General features: G+C 36.5%; 1 long non-coding RNA gene across 1 annotated transcript in view; it reads left to right on the top strand.

The window, feature by feature from the left end:
* Window positions 1-17,960, top strand: part of LOC106506502 — a 79,031-nt gene that overhangs the window by 5,668 nt on the left and 55,403 nt on the right. The gene's annotated exons all lie outside the window — the stretch shown is intronic.

Below are 17,960 nucleotides of genomic sequence, written 5' to 3'. Positions count from 1 at the left end.
TGCAAAACTCGTTCCAGAAGCCCTGTCTGGGTGGAGGAAGCCTGGGGAGGCAGAGGCCAGGGAGGTGAGCTCAGTGCTATCTCGGCCAGGTGACCTCTTCTTACACATCAAACTTTAACCTAATATTTCATTTGTATGTGAGGTTCAGCCAAAATTAGCACCAAAAACCATACGCTCAAATATCCTTTGATGTCAGTGAGCTATTTGAGAGTTATTTCTCAGTAATATTGACATTATTCTGTGAACATTTGTTTTTCCTTAGGAGAGGTATTCACTGACCAGAAAAAGAGGGCATTTTTGTAGTATTTGTACTTGTTGTATTGTGCTGTTGTAAAACAGCACATGAGAGGTGGCTTCAAGTCTGAGAGGCAGGTATTATATTTTTCTAAGAGGACATAGCACAGCCTCCTAATAGTTGGAAAGAGTTTCATCATCACTTTCAGCACCTAACTTACCAAGTAGCAACTTCACTATGGAGGCAGAGTGAATGTATTGCTATAGACACCATATATAGAATCCTCAAAGGATTTTCAATAGACTAACAAATTATACAAGCACATAGCATCATTTAAGTCATTCTATGGAATGCATAAAACACATTTCGAATTTTGCCAGATTTGCCACTTTGTGTGCGTGTGGGCACCTTATGTAGTCCTAGAATTTAGCTTATTCATATTCTGGGGGGTTGGGGGTAGAACTCTTGTTGTTGAGCTTCTGAATTTACTCAAATCAGCATAGAGAGCAAGTTTGGAGTCCATAAAGACCTAGATTTGAAATATATTTCATTAGGCTTAAAAATTAATAATCTTTCCTTCAGTCATGTGACTATGTAGAAGAGCTCATTTCATAGGAATGAAATAGCCAATTAATTATGTAGAAGATTCCAAGAAGCATTAGCTGCATGTATTCAAGCATCCTACTGTTTTCTAAGGACTGCAAAACTCTGGAGGGGAAAACAAGGACAGTAAACTCACCAAGAGCTGGGTCCTGGGCTCAGGGCATGAAATATAGGATGGGTCTCCCATCAATCTTAGGAAGTAGGGATTATTACTGGAATTTTACAGTTGTACTGGGTAGTTAGTATTTTTCTTATTGAAATGTTAGATATTTGTGATACTAATCCTTGATAAACATATTAATCGCTCTTACAGTTTGTACTTGCATTTTTAACTCCAATTTAACTTTTTCAATGAAGTTTAATGAAAGCATGCACAATCTTCCTATGGTTATTATTTTTTCGTTTAAAAATAATCATTCCCCTCTCCTCAGCCAGAAGTTTTTCTTCTAATAACTTTAAAGTATGTATTTGATATCTAAATTCCATCATCCACCAGGAAATTATTTTTATGTATCATGTTATAAAAATAAAGCTAACCCAAGAAACAGCAGGTGTTGGCAACCATGTGGTGAAAAGAGAGCTCTCATACATTGGTGGTGGGATTGTAAATTTTGTAAATTGGTCCAGTAACAATGAAAAATTATATATGGGTTCCTCAAAAAATTAAAAATAGGTCTACCATAATCATTCTGCAGTTCCATTTCTGGATATATACCCCGCAAAAATGAACACAAGATTTTGACAAGGCAGATCCACTCCCATGTTTATCACGGCATTATTCACAGTGGCCAAAATACAGAAATAATTTAAGTGCACATCAAGAGATGGATAAAAAAGATGTGATACATATACACAATGGGATATTATGCAGCCATAAGAAAGGAGGATGTCCACCCTTTTGGGACATCATCTATGAACCTTGATCATATTATGCTAAGCAAGATAAGTCAGAGAACGACAAGTACTGGAAGGCATGACTGATATGTGAAATCTAAAATGTTAAACCTGTAAAAAAACAGAGTAAAAATAGTGGTCACCAGGGCATGGGGATATGAAGATAGGAGTAATGGAGTTTAAGGGTAAAAATTTGTCACAAGTAATAAAAAGGCCATAGAGATCTAATGCACAGTATAATAAGTGTAGATGAATTTTACTATAATTACATGTTACGAATATCACTACATAGGCAATCAATATTATATATAAGTGTATCAAAGAAATTAAAAGGTAAAATTTTCAGCTTCATTCATCAGTGGTTTCTCCTTTCCCTTCTGATCTGATATGCCATTATTTTTTTGTATCAAACTCACAAATACGTGTAATTCTGTGGGTGTCTGCTCTATTCCATTGTTCAGTGCGTCTATACCTGCACCAGCCACAGCTTCATAATAAGCCTTGTTTAACTGGGAATTTGTCCCTCGCCTACCTTCTCCCCCTTTTAAGAGTGTCTTAGCTTCAAGTTCCACCAAATAAATGAAATTTTTTTTTACTGGATTGCATTGCTTCTATACATCAATTTGGGGAGAATTAAAATCTTTATGCATTTAAGTCTTTTTATCCATGAACAAGAGCTATCATTACATTTGCTTAGGTCTTAAAATGTCTAATTTGGAAAAGATACACATAGTTTTCTGCATATAGGTATTTCATATATTGTTAAGATTTTAGATATTTGTAATTTTAAGAGTTTTTGGTTTCTGAATCATGTGTTTTAAATTATATCTTCTATTTTATTTCTGGTGCACAGAATGCAATTGACTTGAGATTTGAAAAATGGATTCTTAGCCTTTTGTCCTTAATCTCTCATTCATAATATTTATAATATATTATCTGTGGATCTCAGAAAATTATAACATTTATTTTTCTGATCTTATTGGACTGGTTAGAACGTCCTATAAAATGTTGAATGTGAAGGGCAGTAGTGGGCATTCTCATTTTTCTTCCTAATTTTTAAAGGGAATGCTTCCGGTATTTTATTTGGAATGATATTTATTCTACTTTTTCTGTAGATGTACATCATCTGTTTAACACAATTCTCTTAGCTTACTTTTTGAATAGGTATTGAACTTTATAAAATCTTTTCTATTCATTTATTTAGATGATCATATTTTGCCTTTAATCTGGTAATCATTTGAATATTTTTAGATTTTCTAAAAACCATCATTTTATTCATAAAGTAATCTTAACCTGCATATTATGTATATTATCATTTTATATATTGTTGAGTGTGATTTAAGTCTTATTTAGGATTTTGCTCCTATATTCATGAGAAACCGTATAATTTTCCTTCCTTATTCTGTCTTTACCTGGTTTTGCTTCAATTATACTGATCCTAAGGAATCAGCCAGGGATTCTTCCCTCACTTTTTATTCTCCAGAAAGTTTACTCAAATTTGCAATTATTTGTTTCTTAAAGTTTGATGGAACTTGTAAAGACTTGGGATCTCGTTTTTTCCTACATGTAAATATGTTTTACTATTGGTTCAACTTTTTAAAAACTGTGGGAATATGCAGATTTTTATATCTTCTTGTTCTCTGGCCAAGTTATTTTTTTCAGATTTCTTTTTGTTTTGGTTAAGTTTCATCATTTTTGGCATCAAATTTTTGATGGTGTTCATCTGTTTTTATCTTTGCCTCATCTTTTGTCATATCCCCTTTAATATCCAGTATTTTATTCATTCATGTTTTTCTGCTATATATCTGTCTCCTTTTTGATCAATCGCCCATGAAGTTTATTTTGAACCAAACTTAGTTCTTTTGATGCTTCCTATTGTACCTTTACATTCTTATCTCATAGATACTTGCCCTTATCTACATTGAATCTGTCTTCCTGCTGTCTTTGAGTTGATTAGGATATTCTTTTTATAACATTTAGTGTTGAGAAAAAAAAAAAAACTCATGACTTTTCTTTTGCAACAGAATAATTTAAAAACTAAGCAGACCTCAAAACACTGCTTTAACTTCTTCCCCACAAGTTTTAAAAAGTAGATTTTGGTTGCCTTTCAGTTCTAGGCTTTTTCGAATTTTTTTTTTTTTTAATATCTACTAACATTTCTTCTTTGACCCATGTAGTAAGTAGAAATGTATTCTCTAACTCCTCAATATACAGGAAGATTATTTGCCTTCTTGTTGTTGTTGTTTTTTTTTGTTTGTTTTTTTTTTTTGTCTTTTTGCCTTTTCTAGGACCGCTTCCGCGGCATATGGAGGTTCCCAGGCTAGGAGTCGAATCAGAGCCACAGCCACCGGCTTACGCCAGAGCCACAGCAACGCCGGGTCCTTAACCCACTGAGCAAGGCCAGGGATCAAACCCGCAACCTCATGGTTCCTAGTCGGATTCGTTAACCACTGCGCCACAACGGGAACTCCAGCCTTCTTGTTATTAATTACACTTACCAGAGAAGCTGTTCTGTGTAATACCTTTTCTTTGAAATGTGTTAAGCCTTGCTTTACTGGTTGGTCCACAGTCAGTTTTAAAAAATATTCTATACATCCTTGAGCAGGACAAGTTTATAGAGCTCTTGGATCATGCTTGTTTCAAGTTTGTCAGGTGTATTCTATTCTTCTTTGTTTTTATTGATTTTTTTTTTTTTTTTTTTTGCCTGCTTGCTATCAATAATTGAGAGGAGGTGTTTTGCAGTCTCTCATTTTGTTGATTGATTTGTCAAAATTTTACGTGGCTTTAACCATTTTTATACTCACATTTTAAAGACATTCTTGTTTAGATTTGTCCTATCTTCCTACTGAATTAAGCTTTTATCATTGTCATCATTGTATAGTCAGCCTCTATATCCCAGTGATTCTACTTGTTCTTAAAAGATATCTCATCTATAGCTACTCTAGCTTACTTCTGTTATTATTTGCCTGGTATAGCCATTTTCTCTTTATATTTTGTCCCATTAGTTTCTCTACCTTTTAGGAATTTTTTTCTATAAACATACATCTGGATTAAAAATAATCCTATCTGGGAATTTTTTAATTTGATAGTTTGTTTATATATGCTGGTTATAAATGTTCTACTTATATGTGTTATCTATAATTGATGGTTTCATGTATATTGTGATAAGAAAAATCTGGATTTTTAAATTCCATTTCATTTGTCTTCCTTTTTCTAAATTTCCATTTCCTAGGCAGCATTCATTCTAGTTAAACATTTCAGTTTATTAACTTTCTTAAAATGTTACTAATTTCCACTTTACCTCTCCATTTTATTTCAATGTTTATATTTTCACTTCTAGAAATTTGTCTGTGTATTGTGTTGGCTTTGAAAGTTTACTGTTATGCCCTCATTTTTCTATCTTTCATTTCCTCGATCATACACAGCCTTTCTATATTCAGCATCCGATGGCTCTAAGGCCTGCAGTCCTTGCAGGCTGGATATATCTGTTGTTCTTTCTGCTCTCACTTACAGGGTCTTACCTTCTACTATTTCTGATAATCCTCAATTTATTGACCTTATTCTGAGGTAGTTCTTAAGGATACTTCAGGGGCTGGCTTCCTATTTTATAGGTAGCTAGTGGTAAACCTCACAAATTTCAGCTTCACACAGGTGTTTCAGGTTAGAGTTCTCCCATTCCTAGCTGTTGCAAGATTCCTTATCTCCACAGAAGTGTGGGATCCATCTCAGAACAAACTCACATCCTCCTAAATGCCTGCTGGTCTTATGACCCTGGCCCCCAGCTCTTCCAGTTCTCCATTGCTAGGGCTTCAGCATCCTGCCCCAGTGCTGCCAGCTCTGAACCTCCCATCTTTGGCTCCTTGATATTCCACTTCAGGCTCACTCCCTCCAAAGCCTTTTAAAGACATTCTTGTTTAGATTTGTCCTATCTTCCTACTGAATTAAGCTTTTATCATTGTCATCATTGTATAGTCAGCCTCTATATCCCAGTGATTCTACTTGTTCTTAAAAGATATCTCGTCTATAGCTACTCTAGCTTACTTCTGGGTCCCGTTCACGGTAGGTTGTTTATTTCAGGCTGGGTAGGGTTTCCTGGAGACCTCTCATATTGTGAAACAGCAATTCTAAGAGTCTGTCCTACCCACAGTTTAGTTGTTGCAATGAGAGGGTCCTTTGGAGCACCTCGTCATTCAGTAAGAAAGAGTCCCTGCTTGCTCATTACAGTCTCTGGGGAAATTCTCTATTTTGTAAGCCCTTGCCCATCACTACAGAAGCGCTAAAACATGAAACTTTTTTCTTGGAACTAGAGAGAAGGCACGTGCTCCAAGTTTTGTTACTGAACCAGGCTGGTTTTGCCTGACATAAAGCAGCCGAAACGCTAAGATGCCGAAGTTTTAACACAAACAGTAAAGAGAGAGCTTAGTCACAAAGGTCAACCAACTAAAGAGACAGGAGAACAAATCTCAAGCCATAGGAGGAAAACTAGGACTTAAGAATCAGAAAGACGGCTGAATTTAGTAAAGATCCACAAAGTTAGCTACTTAAGATGAATTCCTTAGTTTCAGCTCCATGTTGTGATTGCCCCTCTGAATTCTGATTTTTTAAGAGATAGAAGACAAAACAGAAGACAGAAAGTATGGCTTGATTATAAATGACTTTGTGCTGTCCTTACTTGAGCACAGTATCACAAAAAGTAAAATATTCTGACAACTGTGAACCAAAACTCACAAAAAATGTACTTGGTTAAGAGGTCCTTTTAGAAAGCTTTTTTCCCCACCCCCTCCTCCTCCTCTTCTTCGTTCATTTTGCTGAAAGGCAGCAGCTAAATGCTGATGAGATGCTGAGGTTTGCAGCAAAGAGAAAAGAGAGAGTTTCGCAAGGCAGCCTAGCAAGAAGATGGGCGAACAAAAATCCAACCAGCCTCCTCAAAAGGCAAGGGGCTGGGAGCATTTATGGAATCAGGAGTAAGGCTGTAGGGTGGTCAGCAGCGTAGGGGGTGTGGGGAAAGGGGATTGGGAAAAGGTGTGTACTCATCATTCTGCGCAGGCGTAACAAACCTAGAGGCCCCGCACGTTGGAAAGGTCACTGAGCAGACGTGCGGGCATGCCCAGTTGGAGGGTCGGTGGTCCTATCCAGTCTTAACCAGCTCAGCTGAAACTAGACACAGCTGACTCCAAGTTCTTAGAAAATCACTCAGGCCAGCATCTTACTGTTTAGGCTCACATGCTGCTTGGGGTACATGCAAGCTTTTAAAAGCAACTTGTTGAATGAAGGCAGGTGAAATGGATTTGGCTGCCCACCGTTTCAGTTCCCATAAACGAAAAAACTCAAGGCAATCTTTGAATAGACAGTAAGAAACACTTAGGAAGCAGAAGTTCGGCGGCATGTATTCTGTGGACGAGATGGCAGATAACACTAGGTTGAGACGGCAGATACACTAGGTTGAGATGACGGTGCACGGGATTCAGCAAAAGTATCCAGTGATTGAGGGCAGTGGAACTGGGGAAACAACTTGGGAATCTCCACCACGGCAGCTCTGTGATATATTTTGGGCATGGTTTCTGAAGCATAGCTCCTAACTGGTTCTCCGGCCCTCCAAGAAATTCTTAAGCAATTCTTAAGCATAATATTCTTTCATAAATGTAATTTTTAGAGTTGATTTCTGTTCTTTAAAACTTAGGCCCTTTCAGATGTGATAACGCAACACCTGTTTGTGATCCCCAGTTCCACCAATGACGTATTGGCTAAGTTCTCCCTTGGCATTTTCCCCCATCTTGAAGCCATCTGGAATTATTTCTCAAGATGAAGAGGAGTGCAGGGCAGGGGTCTCAGGCCACAGAAAACAGGAAGTGACCTTGAAAGGGGAAAAACATCTTGATAGTAGGACCTTGGCTTTTGTAACTTCAAGAGTACGCCACAATGATGATTTTCTATGATAACTATTTTGATGAAATGAGAATAATCATACAGACTAGTAGACAAGTTGATTAATTGATACCAAGAAGTTGAAAATTAATTTCAGTGATCTAGTATGAATGTCTACCTGAACTTCTTATGGCAAAACACTAACTCTTCTTTAGCAGTAAATATTTGCAATCAAATATAAGTAGATACCTGGTTGAGAATCAAAAAAAAATTCAACTATTTTCAAAATCAATGTCATTATATCCATTCTTTTTAATTTTTATTGTCTGTTTTTTCTCTTTACAAACTCGAAAGAGTCCTAGAAAGCATTTGATCAAGCCCTATTTTACTCCATTTTACAGAAATACAATCTGGACTCAGGAGGATTAAGTCGTTGGCTCCAATACCAGCATCTGGAGCCTCAAAGTCTTTCCAGCAATTTCAACCTAATTTATTCTCTTATTATTAAAAAAACAAACAAACAAACGAACAAAAAAAAGCAACGTGATTAGGTTATTTTGATTCCATTTCTCAAATGAACTGTCCTCATTTAAAAATAAATAGTACAAGCTAGTAATTTAAAAAATCATCCTGATATTGTTCAAGGAAACATCAGAGCAAGGGAAGAATTGCTGATTGGCTTTTTTCCAGTTGGTTCATCTCTCCTAATAATTGTCTTGATTTTTGAAAAATATTTTGGATGATTTTAATTTATACTGTTTCTTAGATTATTACCTGTTGTTTCTTCAATCTCTTATCTTTCAGAAGCCTTTTTAGATAGTTGGGCCTGTTGGGCCACGTGCATAGTTAGGCAAGTGATCTGCACAATTTGTTTACAATCCCACAGAGTTGTTTGAGAATAACTAAAAAATATTTATCCGCAAGAATTTCAAAAAATTTAGAGTATATCCAGTTTAATAAATATTTCATTTGATATTCCAAAGTCTTGAAGGTTTTATGGCAGAGATTTTAAAAATTGCATAAAATAACAAAATTTTGGAATTTTAGTTTACCTCTACCTTTTTGTAGGGAGGGTGATTTATCTTGCAGAAATAATTAAAGATTAATTAGTCAAAAAATATTCCATTTCAACTGTAGTAAATGTTGTAGAAATACCTGGTGTTATAAAATTTACGATTTTTCTCATGGGTATTTCTTTTTCTTTTTTCTTAGCAGAGTAGAGACTTTATAAAAGTTATTTTCTCTATTTAGTGGTTGGAGTGACAGTAACACATGATGCTGAAAATCAACTAAAAGTATGAAATTGTGTCCAGGTTAAAAGTTTGGGCTCCTGAAATCTTATTTTGCTGGACAGAGGTGGTTAATTACTAATAAATCAATGTGTTGGCAATAACTAATGATAAACACATGTGACACAGCAAAGAAGGGAAAGAGCTATTTGCTGTGGGCTGCTTTCTATAGAATCATATAATCTCATTCTATATATTTTCGCTAAGTTTTGCCCAAGATGAAAACAAGTATTTAGTACCATTGACATCAGATTTTTGAACCACAGCTGCAAGCATAGTATTTTTTATAATTTCAATGAAACCTAAAGTACATTTCCTTTCTGCTAAGGAAGATGATGATTGACAAGGGTGGGTTGGGATTTCACTCTTTAGTTTCCCAGATTTCTCTGGATTCTCTCAAGATTGCCAGATAAACTCTGTGTGAGTGTATGTGGGAGCGGGGGGCGCGCGCGGGGTGGGGGGGGGAAACAGGAATTCCTTTCGGAAGAGTGACGAAGAGTGACAATCAATCTTAGTCGAGTGCTAGTTGAGGGCAGATGTTCTTAGCAGAAATCTGTTGTAGTAGATTAGAAATGCTGTCTGGTTGCCAGAACTCAGGCTTACATTTCTCTTTGCCTTGATTTCAAAATGCTGATCCCTTTTAAGAAGAAAAGAAATAATACCTGATCTCCTAACCTCTGCCAACTTCCCTTCCTCCCACTTCATCCTTTAGTGAAGAGGCAACAAACTGTATTATTCTTATTATGCGTAAACATAAATGTGTTTATTTAGGTGAACTGAATCTTCTTTAAATGTACTAAAATTTCTTCACAGTCACAGAAAACTTTGAAAGTCTAATCAAAGGTATGAAAATAGGGAAGTCACAGAATCCTTTCAGAAAATTTATGTATGAAGACTATATATTTAGTTCCGAATAGACAGACATGAAAAACCTTTTTTATAATAGTTTTTTAAGGCCAGCGTTCCCACCATCAATTTCGTTTTTATATTTGAACCTAAAATTAACGATATGCTGCTGTGGGAATGTGTTTTACTTTTTGATAACTCCTTTTTGAAGGAAATATTTTTCTATCAATATTTCCCCCTGGAAGTGAAGTTACTTTGCTCCAAGTTTGGATAGTCTTATGCATAGTACACAGTTTGGCTTTTGTGATGTTAAAAATCATTTACAATTCATTTTCTGAAGGATGTATTTTTAATTTGTAGAAGGATTTAATAAAAATAATCACAGATCCAGCAGTCACCTTATCTCCTTTTCTACCCAGGATAGGAGCAAGCCTCTTGAAATTATGATGCATTTTGCAAAAAAAAAAAAAAAAATTGCCTTTTATTTTGGAATCCTCTCATTGTGTGAAAATTGAAGCTGTCATTTTATGTCCTAATATAAAAAGCTGCAAGGAAATGTTTTGCTTCCCTTTTTAGCCACGAGGAAAAAAAATGATGCTATTCTCAGCAGAATAACAGGGAAGTTTTACAGACTATCTCAGCACAGAATTCTTATACATCACTAACTTCTTTTTCATAGCTTTTTTCCTTGCAACTTTTTACTAAATTGTGCACAAATTTATACTTCAATGAAAAGGTATAGTTGAACAAATATGCTTCAGCTGTATTTCTGCCCAGCCTGAGGAAGACAATTGAGTTTCAGGATTCCTGAAGAAGGAGATGACTGAGTTATCTTTATGATAATATGGGAGGAGGATTATTTACCAAAAACAAGCAAACAAACTTTAGAACATTTCAGCCTTTACATCGTGAAGCATTCTGAGGCATCGAAGTTAGTTAAATGTGGCTAACTGCTATTTAGATATTCTTAAAAGAAGAGTCTATGGCTGGTTTCAGAAATGGAAACGGGTTGTCTCTTTCTCAGACTTTCCATGTGCTGCTTCCATGGCTGAGCCAGCAACAGGGTTTATCAGTTTTCCATTGGAGGGATAATAAGAGGTAGGGCAATATTTGTGAACAACAGTGGCATGTCTCCTATGACTTGCAAACTCTAACAGTCAACAGCCACATGCTTCAAAGCAAACTTTGTCTTCTTGAATTTCAATTATTGTGTACCATTTACTGTGAAAATAAATAAAATGCCTTCCCAATCTTAGCTAGAAATACAGTCAGACTTTTGGTAAGGAGGTACTGATGATTATCTCGACCTGTCAGTATCCCAGGCCTTGACTCTAGTGGGGCCCAAAAGTATGCCTCCCTGGTTTTCTGAGGATTAAGCCAATGTTAAAAAATACTAAAATATTTTATTATATTATATAGAATATATACTAGATCTATCCTTTCAGAATAAGCACCCACAGGGAATTCTTATTCTGGTATCAATATCAAACAACCCCCGAGACATTCTCAAAGTCTAGTGATCCTGGCAGAAATAGAAAGCGCTGATTAAGAGGGCCTAACTAATTATTGTATATTGTTTCCAAAGCATGTAATAGTTAAACAATGGTCAGAAAGGTGTCCTTTTACTTCTTATTTTAAACCTGTAGTTGTCATGGAAAATGAATTCAAGCCTGTGCCAGATTCAGCCTATATGTATGTAGCTAAACCCCTGTGGGAAAATCAGAGGTCATCTTTGCACCTTTGCTCACTGCATGGGTGGATGGGGAGGAGAGTGGGGGAAGTTGTTAAAGAGACATCCGCATCCACAGGGGTGGAGAACTGCCAAATGCTTAACTGGGTTCCCGCAGAGGCCAAGGTGATCAGGAAACAGGTTGCAAGAGTGACGCAGGGGAAGCCTGGTGGAGCTGCTAAACTCCCTCACTTGACACAGAGATGCAGAATTAATGGCCAACACCATCAAGACAGAGTGTAATGCCCTGGAGGGGCCTTCATAAAGTCAAAGGGTTTCTTCTTTCCAGACTGGAAACTGCTCTTAATGAATAGAATTCTCACCCTCGCTGCCAGGCTAAGGGGAGGAAAGCATCAGTTCAGGAGAAATTGAAATCAAGATAACCAAACTTTTTTTTTTTTAGTGCTTAGCATATTTTTCTGCTGTGAAATATGATTTCAGACAAGCAAAGAAAGCCCAAATCCACCCCCCTAACAGTTTGCAAATAGGGACATTTTACTATCAGGCTGGCTAACAAACCTGGATTTTTCAGTTCCATTGTTTAGAGTTCTAATTTGAAATGCAAATATTTATGATTTGTTTTCTTTGAGACTGGGAGACCTCAGCTTGAGAGGAAAGGGAGGGAAAGGGGAAGGAAGAAGGAGAGATTTGTAAGGGGAGGTGGAGAAAGGTACTTAAAGACAAATTCAGATGGTAGGAGTTATTAAGAAAATCTGTGTCAAGAACAACTTAATGCAAAGTGATCAGTCATGGAAGTGGTATTTTAACCTTCTTGACATCTGTAGAATGTAAATAGGGATCTTCATGATTGAGAACAGTGTGATTTCAAGATTCCTTTAAAGTTAAAATTCTTGGAAGCATCACTAACCTAAATGGCAGAAATTTGTGTAGGGATCAAATTCTCAAGAAGGCCAGAGATGCTGCCAAGGGAAACATTTTCCATGCTGACCAGTATGCTCAACAAAACAGACATTGTGATTAGCTTGGTTTAACCAAATGAAACACAGCTTGACGAAATCTTGGCCAGCAGTCATTGCTCCAAGTTCCATGCTTTAGTATTTGCTATTTAAAACACATGTAACACTCATTGGCATTGATGTTCATGAAGGGTTTATTTTACTTGAGAATCTCAAATCAGATATGTCTTTTATTACCATTATTATTTTTATTTTGGTGGCTTCAGTATGTACAATGAAGGCATGAGAGAGAAGTGATTGGGAGGCTAACATTTACTTCTGTCCATTTGTTTCCTCATTCAGTGATTCATCAAGCATCTCAGTTCACTGTACGAGACGTCAAAAATTCAGTGAGGGGCATATCTAGGCAGCCTTGCTCATGAATTTTGCAGTTTGGAGGGGACACTGCATTTAATCAAATAATTACTAACTCAGAAGCATCTCTAAGAGAATCTTGGCCTCAATTTGGGGATCATTTGATTCTTATATTTCTGTGTCTGCATTATCAGAAGATGCCAAGTTTTGCTTAGGAAGCACCCTCAGCCTTTATTCATTTTTATTTTTTACCAAAGTATTTACTTGTAAGTAGGTAGAAGAACCTATCTTGATGCTTAAAATAGAGCCATTTATTGCATATTTCTAATAAAAGCCAGCAGCCCAACTGTATTAATAACTGATGCAATAAAATAATATGAATTACAAAAAAAAATTGGGACATAACTATTTTTCCCCCTTTGGACACTCTAAGTTTATATTTCTGTGAATATCTCAGGATGTTCTGAATGCCCTAAATATCACGTAGCCACCAATTATTGATTTTTTTAACATATAATTCTCTCATCAATTCTATACAAAATTTTCAGACTCAACTAGAAACATTTCCTACTGAAGGATATGGACCCTAAAGCAGAGAGTCCCTGATAGGAGAAATTGTGTTCCTTTAAAAAATAAACTGCCATCCTTTTCCCTTTCTGTGACATTCTGATGCCATTTATTCTTCCATTTCCTTTTGTTCTTTCTTGGCGCTATGTGTGACTAATGCGATTCAGATGGGCCTGTAGCCATGGTAACTATAGACGACAGACATATAAGTCTAGTCACTTGGGTGGGGGCAACTTTCACATTACCCATACCTGTCAATTTCTTGGTCACTGATATACTAAAGTCGACTTCATTAGAAATTTTAAACGGATATTGTCATTACTTTTTATTTTGTCAAATTCCTAATGCATTTTTCAAATAAAAAATAGTGACGTTTTACAAATTATTAATGTACCCAAGCTGCCTTGTGGTTACTAAGGGGAAGATGTCATATTCACAGATAAATTCAGGTTGTCATTTCCGTGAAAGTGTTGAAAACTGTAGAAAACATTTAATAGGCAGGTATTTGTTGAACTGCTTAACCCCTGGGATATAGAGCTGCCTTGAAAATAGTTCATTCAATAAACACTGTATAAGTTAAAGAACTTTGAAAAGCCATTCATGAATAAGAAGTCATTATCTTTGATATCATTTGATAATAAGAAAGTTGCTACCAAGCAGTTACTTTGGAAAATTTGTTTTAGCTTTCATGGAAACAAAATGTTCAGACAGGGACCATTCTGATCTTACTCCATTTTAATTAGTTTCTCCCCCATCTTGGCCAATTACCTTTATCTCTTTCCTAAATGAATATTTTTGTTCATCTCCACTGAACATTGATTTAATTTTCTTTCCTATCCTGTTATTCTTTAGTTTACAATTTCTTTCATTTGCTTTGAATGCTAGTTTGTAGAATCGTAGAATATTGGAATTGGAAGGGGCTCAGAGACAGAGCTCCAACCTCAAATGCATCAGCCTCCTCCACATCTCCTCTTTGATCACAGGCAAGGTGCACTTCAGCTGTCCCAGAATGAACACTTACATTCCCCAAACCTGCTCCTTCTACAGTGTTTCCAATCCAATAAATATTAGGAGCACATACTCAGTTGTTCAGGCCCAAAATCCTGAAGCTATTCATGACTCTCGTTTTTCCCCCTCAGCCTGACATCCTGTCCATCAGCCAGTCTAAATGCATGTCTCAGCTCTGCAGGTGGATGCTGTCATTAAGGACACCGTCCCTGACTCCCATCCCCCAACCCATTCTATCTCTTCATTAGAACTTGTTTTTCTGAACACGTTCTGGAATGACACTGATTAATTTCTGAAATGACACTGTATATGGATCGGCTAGAACACTGTCACAACATTGTAATGTAAACTCTTTGAAGGCAGGGACTGTGCATACCTTGCTGGTCACTGCATCTGTAACTGCAGAACTGCTGATGCACAAAATAAGCTCAATAAATTATAACTGAAAGACTGAAAAGGTGCATTAGCTGAGTCACTGAGCAGCTGTGTTATATGACTATTTAGTAGCAAAACTGGAAAGAGAACATCAAAATTCTTTTCTTTCCAATGCTTTCCTCAAACAAGCTATATCTCCTTGTTCTCTCATTTTGCTCTTTCTCCTTTAATATTTTGCTTACAATGTTACTTTTGGCTCTCAAATATAAAGATTAATCATGCATTTACAGTTAATTTTATGGAGCTTCACAGGCTGTTTTTTCTTTCAGAATGCTTCTTTATCTTCACAAGATCTAATGATACCATGTTTTCCCATTCATTTCAAGCCTAATTACATCCCCTTTCCCTAAAGGGAAAGAGTTGGATAGATATTGCAAACCAGTGTCCTTGGTCCTGCATCTAGTCCATGGATATACTTTCGGATGGAACAGAAAAGATATTGCCAACCAGGACTGTATTATATTTTAGGCTTGTAGTTCTCTTCCAAGTTCATCCAAATTATTGGAAGAACTCAGTTTTTTGTGTTGTAGGACTAAGGTCCCTATTTTCTTGCTGGTTGTTGCCTAGGAATTGCTCTCAGTTCCCAGGAACAAATCCTTTCAATCTAGAGGCAGTTAATAACTTGGAATTGTAGCATCCCAAGCCACTAGAAGCACATCCCCTTGACTTCTTCCTCTGCAACCAGCCAGGGAAAAAACCTATTTTTCAAAAAAAATAGTTCAACTGATTAGGTCAGGTCCACCTTGAATACTTTCTCTTTTGTCCTACAACTTAGTAATCATGGAGATGATGCCTCATTATAGTCATAGGTTCTGCCCACACTCAAGAGAATTAGACACATGTACAAGAGGTGGGGCTTGTAGGGATAGTCTTAGAATTCTACCTAAGACTTTACAGTTTTCAATAAAACTCAGATGTGCCGAGGGTATAAAGAGTAATAAATAAGTCAATAGAATCAAAATCCAAGCACAGTTTATAATCAAAACCATTTAAAATTGGGATGCTTCCCTTTCTCTCAGCATTTCCATTAAATGTGCTACTTGATGTTAACAAAAGCATTCCATGCACCCATTAGTTTGGAATATTTGTAAACTGGTGTTTGTTTTTAGTTTCATGACCTTTCAGAGCCTTTTATTTGATTTATTTTTTTCTATTATTTTAACAGAGACTTTTATCATCTTACACAATATTTAATAAGAAGCATCTTCCAAACTTATCTGACTGAGGAGTGTATTTTCATTCCAGAGTGTTGGCTGATATTTGCTTGGCCTACTGCCTGGCTATACTAGTTGTTTACTTCCAGGATTCTTTCTGATTAATCAACTTTTCTTTCTAATTGGGGGTGCCCGTTAGGCACCTAAGATTTTTTGTTTTGTTTTGTTTTTTTAGCACTGCACCTGTGGCATATGGAAGTTCCCAGGCTAAGGGTCAAATTGGAGCCAGATCCCAGCAGTGTCTGCAACCTACATCACAACTTGAGGCAACACCACATCCTTTAACCTACTGAGCAAGGCCAGAAGATCAACACTGCATCCTCATAGATACTAGTTAGATTCTTAACCTACTGAGCCACAATGGGAACTCTGCACCGAAGTATTTTTAACATCATTCCTGTGTTAGAGCTGTAGTTCTCAACTCTCTTCTCAAAGTAGAATCACCTAGAGCTTGTAGAAATGACTAATGCCTGGGTCCTAACTTCAGAAATTGATATATAGCTCTCTCATAAATGCTAAACTGAGACCAATACTTTAGGAGTATGTTTTATTGCTTTAAATATTTAAAAATAATAGTTATATGTAAGGATATTAAGGATATTCTGTATATTAGGCATTATGATACATGATTTGAATTAATGGTATTTTATTGAATCTTCACCCAAATCCTATGAATCAAGCTCATTACGTCTATTTTACAGAAAAGAAAATTGAATATTTGAGGAGTTAAGTTACTTGCCGAAAGTCTCATGGGGTGGAGGATATGAAACTAGTTCATCCAGTCTCTAAAATCCATGCATTTATTTAATCATTCTGCTGCATTGCTTAGTAAATTGAGCTTTTGTCAAAAGAACGTAATATAAAATCTGCAACAATTTCAAAAGAGCTCCTCTCTCTCTGGACCTGTGGTTACAAGATGACAGCAAAAAGAAAGGCATCCTGCCAGAATTTGGCATTGTCGCTCAATGAAGCAGGAAATCCCAGTCTTGTTGAATTGAGAGCATGGAGCTACCACAGAATAAAGAGAACAGATAGAACTCGGGCCAGTAATAGAGCTTGCCCAGTATACATTTCCAACTGGTTAAAACCCACTTCCTTTTACCACCATTTTGAGCTAGTATGCTGTCACTTTTTAAGTAAAATATGTATCTCCTGCCAAAGAGAGCCGGCTCTTCCATTGTCTGTAATACAGGAAACATCTTTTAATTTCTGCCAACTTTGACTATCTCAGCATGGCACATGCCAGTGGAGATTTGGGGTGTAACTGTTGGACACCAAGATTCAGTAACAGAAAAGACATTAAAGATAAATTTATGTCATGTTTGTTGCATCTTTTTCATGTGCCTTTTAAGAGACCTAGTAACTAAACACATCACCAGTTTCAGCAAGCCAGGGCTGAGAGGTTAGATTATTGTTTACGCTCTGAAAGCACCTTTGAGACAATCTTTGGTCCATCACAGATATCTTCTCTCATCAACACATACTAATTACCTCTAGAGGAAGGAGATCCCTGAGGTCTCCTGCTAGGAAATGCTAATAAAACCACATACAGTATTACAGGATGATGGACTGGGGAAAAAGCGCTCTGGACTCCACCCCCACTATCTGCAATAATTCACTGTGTTCTCGTTAGCAAATATGTAGAATATAATTACAATTGTCATCTATCTCGTAGAAATGTGGTGAACAAAATGTACTGAAGAAAACTTTTCCTAACCTGAAAAAACATAGGTGTTGGTGATCCAATTAAAGTCAATAGACATTTTGTTGAACATTAGGGCACCGTGAGGATAGTAAAATTCCATATGAAACAGTCTCTATCCTCACAAGATTCAAAATCTAGGTAAACCAAGGTAAATAAGTGGAGTATCTGGGAGAATTTCATAAACTCTATTATTAAAAATACAGACACAAAGTGCATTGGGGAAGGAGTGAAGTTGCTATCAGAGCTTTCTATCCTAATCCCAATATTTATGAGAATGGGTAACTAGTAAATGACTTAAC

This window comes from Sus scrofa, chromosome 16, assembly GCF_000003025.6.
Source record: "Sus scrofa isolate TJ Tabasco breed Duroc chromosome 16, Sscrofa11.1, whole genome shotgun sequence".
Lineage (NCBI taxonomy): Eukaryota > Metazoa > Chordata > Mammalia > Artiodactyla > Suidae > Sus > Sus scrofa.
Note: the sequence above shows the minus strand (reverse complement) of the source record. Positions and strands in the feature narration are given on the sequence as shown.